The 5,000-nt window shown below is 55.6% G+C and overlaps 1 non-coding gene across 1 annotated transcript in view; it reads right to left on the reverse strand.

Annotated features, from left to right (window-relative positions):
• Positions 1 to 485, reverse strand: part of LOC144431555 (small subunit ribosomal RNA) — a 1,810-nt gene extending 1,325 nt beyond the window's left edge. Inside the window, exon 1 of the ribosomal RNA XR_013480119.1 lies at positions 1 to 485. This exon is cut by the window's left edge and continues 1,325 nt beyond it. This is a non-coding gene — a ribosomal RNA (small subunit ribosomal RNA).
• Positions 486 to 5,000: the final 4,515 nt, after the last annotated feature.

Here is a 5,000-nt window from a genome sequence, read left to right on the forward strand (position 1 = left end):
TGTATTGTTATTTTTCGTCACTACCTCCCCGTGTCGGGAATGGGTAATTTGCGCGCCTGCTGCCTTCCTTGGATGTGGTAGCCGTTTCTCAGGCTCCCTCTCCGGAATCGAACCCTGATTCCCCGTTACCCGTTATCACAAAGGTAGGCACGTAGCGTACCTTCGACAGTTGATAGGGCAGACACTTGAATGATACGTCGTCGGTGCAGAGACCGTACGATCCGCGTGGTTATCCAGAGTCATCAAACGTCACAGGACGAACCCGGTCGGTTTTGATCTGATAAAAGCGCGCCTCCCGAAGTCGGCGCTTAATGCATGTATTAGCTCTAGAATTACCACAGTTATCCACTTCGCTTACGAGACCAAATAAACCAAGACTGATTTAATGAGCCATTCGCAGTTTCGCTTTACGAGAACTCGTACTTGCACCTGCATGGCTTAATCTTTGAGACAAGCATATCACTACTGGCAGGATCAACCAGATAGCTGCGACAGCTGCGCTCGGCCCTTGCTGGGCCGCCCGGCGCGTGCTCGTCGCATTCGTTTAAGACCGAGGCGATCGCCTGCGGCCGTACTCAGCTTCGACAGTCGCTGGCCGCGACGTCCACGCTCTCGCCGGCAGTGCCAGGCGGAGCGATTTGCGTTTTTTCTTTGCTCGCCCTCTCTCGGGCTCGATCCATTCAGTTTCGCACAAACAAGAGCTCTGCCGGCCGCCTGCAGCGGTGCCTAAAACCCGGGCATAACAATGCGACCGTTCTGCTAGGCCGACAAGCGCTCAAGCCAGACGCTCGATCGAACGCCCCCTACATATTAGTCGAGACAACGGCTCGCTCATTAGCATCGCGTTTGTACTTTAACTTTTTTTGGCTCGGCTTCTTTCGACGCCGATGCCGGCGACGCAGCACTCTCTCGCCCGCCAGCCACCGAGAAAAGGGTGCGCTCCGACCGGCCCCGCACCGCTCTTTCTTGGCTCATTCGAAATTACTGTCTTTCGCTCTGACATGCCTTACCTAGGGTTAGGTTAGTATGCTTGCACGTTTGTACTTTAACTTTTTTCGGCTCGGCTTCTTTCGACGCCGATGCCGGCGACGCAGCACTCTCTCGCCCGCCAGCCACCGAGAAAAGGGTGCGCTCCGACCGGCCCCGCACCGCTCTTTCTTGGCTCATTCGAAATTACTGTCTTTCGCTCTGACATGCCTTACCTAGGGTTAGGTTAGTATGCTTGCACGTTTGTACTTTAACTTTTTTCGGCTCGGCTTCTTTCGACGCCGATGCCGGCGACGCAGCACTCTCTCGCCCGCCAGCCACCGAGAAAAGGGTGCGCTCCGACCGGCCCCGCACCGCTCTTTCTTGGCTCATTCGAAATTACTGTCTTTCGCTCTGACATGCCTTACCTAGGGTTAGGTTAGTATGCTTGCACGTTTGTACTTTAACTTTTTTCGGCTCGGCTTCTTTCGACGCCGATGCCGGCGACGCAGCACTCTCTCGCCCGCCAGCCACCGAGAAAAGGGTGCGCTCCGACCGGCCCCGCACCGCTCTTTCTTGGCTCATTCGAAATTACTGTCTTTCGCTCTGACATGCCTTACCTAGGGTTAGGTTAGTATGCTTGCACGTTTGTACTTTAACTTTTTTCGGCTCGGCTTCTTTCGACGCCGATGCCGGCGACGCAGCACTCTCTCGCCCGCCAGCCACCGAGAAAAGGGTGCGCTCCGACCGGCCCCGCACCGCTCTTTCTTGGCTCATTCGAAATTACTGTCTTTCGCTCTGACATGCCTTACCTAGGGTTAGGTTAGTATGCTTGCACGTTTGTACTTTAACTTTTTTCGGCTCGGCTTCTTTCGACGCCGATGCCGGCGACGCAGCACTCTCTCGCCCGCCAGCCACCGAGAAAAGGGTGCGCTCCGACCGGCCCCGCACCGCTCTTTCTTGGCTCATTCGAAATTACTGTCTTTCGCTCTGACATGCCTTACCTAGGGTTAGGTTAGTATGCTTGCACGTTTGTACTTTAACTTTTTTCGGCTCGGCTTCTTTCGACGCCGATGCCGGCGACGCATCACTCTCTCGCCCGCCAGCCACCGAGAAAAGGGTGCGCTCCGACCGGCCCCGCACCGCTCTTTCTTGGCTCATTCGAAATTACTGTCTTTCGCTCTGACATGCCTTACCTAGGGTTAGGTTAGTATGCTTGCACGTTTGTACTTTAACTTTTTTCGGCTCGGCTTCTTTCGACGCCGATGCCGGCGACGCAGCACTCTCTCGCCCGCCAGCCACCGAGAAAAGGGTGCGCTCCGACCGGCCCCGCACCGCTCTTTCTTGGCTCATTCGAAATTACTGTCTTTCGCTCTGACATGCCTTACCTAGGGTTAGGTTAGTATGCTTGCACGTTTGTACTTTAACTTTTTTCGGCTCGGCTTCTTTCGACGCCGATGCCGGCGACGCAGCACTCTCTCGCCCGCCAGCCACCGAGAAAAGGGTGCGCTCCGACCGGCCCCGCACCGCTCTTTCTTGGCTCATTCGAAATTACTGTCTTTCGCTCTGACATGCCTTACCTAGGGTTAGGTTAGTATGCTTGCACGTTTGTACTTTAACTTTTTTCGGCTCGGCTTCTTTCGACGCCGATGCCGGCGACGCATCACTCTCTCGCCCGCCAGCCACCGAGAAAAGGGTGCGCTCCGACCGGCCCCGCACCGCTCTTTCTTGGCTCATTCGAAATTACTGTCTTTCGCTCTGACATGCCTTACCTAGGGTTAGGTTAGTATGCTTGCACGTTTGTACTTTAACTTTTTTCGGCTCGGCTTCTTTCGACGCCGATGCCGGCGACGCAGCACTCTCTCGCCCGCCAGCCACCGAGAAAAGGGTGCGCTCCGACCGGCCCCGCACCGCTCTTTCTTGGCTCATTCGAAATTACTGTCTTTCGCTCTGACATGCCTTACCTAGGGTTAGGTTAGTATGCTTGCACGTTTGTACTTTAACTTTTTTCGGCTCGGCTTCTTTCGACGCCGATGCCGGCGACGCAGCACTCTCTCGCCCGCCAGCCACCGAGAAAAGGGTGCGCTCCGACCGGCCCCGCACCGCTCTTTCTTGGCTCATTCGAAATTACTGTCTTTCGCTCTGACATGCCTTACCTAGGGTTAGGTTAGTATGCTTGCACGTTTGTACTTTAACTTTTTTCGGCTCGGCTTCTTTCGACGCCGATGCCGGCGACGCATCACTCTCTCGCCCGCCAGCCACCGAGAAAAGGGTGCGCTCCGACCGGCCCCGCACCGCTCTTTCTTGGCTCATTCGAAATTACTGTCTTTCGCTCTGACATGCCTTACCTAGGGTTAGGTTAGTATGCTTGCACGTTTGTACTTTAACTTTTTTCGGCTCGGCTTCTTTCGACGCCGATGCCGGCGACGCAGCACTCTCTCGCCCGCCAGCCACCGAGAAAAGGGTGCGCTCCGACCGGCCCCGCACCGCTCTTTCTTGGCTCATTCGAAATTACTGTCTTTCGCTCTGACATGCCTTACCTAGGGTTAGGTTAGTATGCTTGCACGTTTGTACTTTAACTTTTTTCGGCTCGGCTTCTTTCGACGCCGATGCCGGCGACGCAGCACTCTCTCGCCCGCCAGCCACCGAGAAAAGGGTGCGCTCCGACCGGCCCCGCACCGCTCTTTCTTGGCTCATTCGAAATTACTGTCTTTCGCTCTGACATGCCTTACCTAGGGTTAGGTTAGTATGCTTGCACGTTTGTACTTTAACTTTTTTCGGCTCGGCTTCTTTCGACGCCGATGCCGGCGACGCAGCACTCTCTCGCCCGCCAGCCACCAAGAAAAGGGTGCGCTCCGACCGGCCCCGCACCGCTCTTTCTTGGCTCATTCGAAATTACTGTCTTTCGCTCTGACATGCCTTACCTAGGGTTAGGTTAGTATGCTTGCACGTTTGTACTTTAACTTTTTTCGGCACGGCTTCTTTCGACGCCGATGCCGGCGACGCAGCACTCTCTCGCCCGCCAGCCACCGAGAAAAGGGTGCGCTCCGACCGGCCCCGCACCGCTCTTTCTTGGCTCATTCGAAATTACTGTCTTTCGCTCTGACATGCCTTACCTAGGGTTAGGTTAGTATGCTTGCACGTTTGTACTTTAACTTTTTTCGGCTCGGCTTCTTTCGACGCCGATGCCGGCGACGCAGCACTCTCTCGCCCGCCAGCCACCGAGAAAAGGGTGCGCTCCGACCGGCCCCGCACCGCTCTTTCTTGGCTCATTCGAAATTACTGTCTTTCGCTCTGACATGCCTTACCTAGGGTTAGGTTAGTATGCTTGCACGTTTGTACTTTAACTTTTTTCGGCTCTGCTTCTTTCGACGCCGATGCCGGCGACGCAGCACTCTCTCGCCCGCCAGCCACCGAGAAAAGGGTGCGCTCCGACCGGCCCCGCACCGCTCTTTCTTGGCTCATTCGAAATTACTGTCTTTCGCTCTGACATGCCTTACCTAGGGTTAGGTTAGTATGCTTGCACGTTTGTACTTTAACTTTTTTCGGCTCGGCTTCTTTCGACGCCGATGCCGGCGACGCAGCACTCTCTCGCCCGCCAGCCACCGAGAAAAGGGTGCGCTCCGACCGGCCCCGCACCGCTCTTTCTTGGCTCATTCGAAATTACTGTCTTTCGCTCTGACATGCCTTACCTAGGGTTAGGTTAGTATGCTTGCACGTTTGTACTTTAACTTTTTTCGGCTCGGCTTCTTTCGACGCCGATGCCGGCGACGCAGCACTCTCTCGCCCGCCAGCCACCGAGAAAAGGGTGCGCTCCGACCGGCCCCGCACCGCTCTTTCTTGGCTCATTCGAAATTACTGTCTTTCGCTCTGACATGCCTTACCTAGGGTTAGGTTAGTATGCTTGCACGTTTGTACTTTAACTTTTTTCGGCTCGGCTTCTTTCGACGCCGATGCCGGCGACGCAGCACTCTCTCGCCCGCCAGCCACCGAGAAAAGGGTGCGCTCCGACCGGCCCCGCACCGCTCTTTCTT

The sequence above is a fragment of the Styela clava genome, chromosome 13 (genome assembly GCF_964204865.1).
Source record: "Styela clava chromosome 13, kaStyClav1.hap1.2, whole genome shotgun sequence".
Classification (NCBI taxonomy): domain Eukaryota; kingdom Metazoa; phylum Chordata; class Ascidiacea; order Stolidobranchia; family Styelidae; genus Styela; species Styela clava.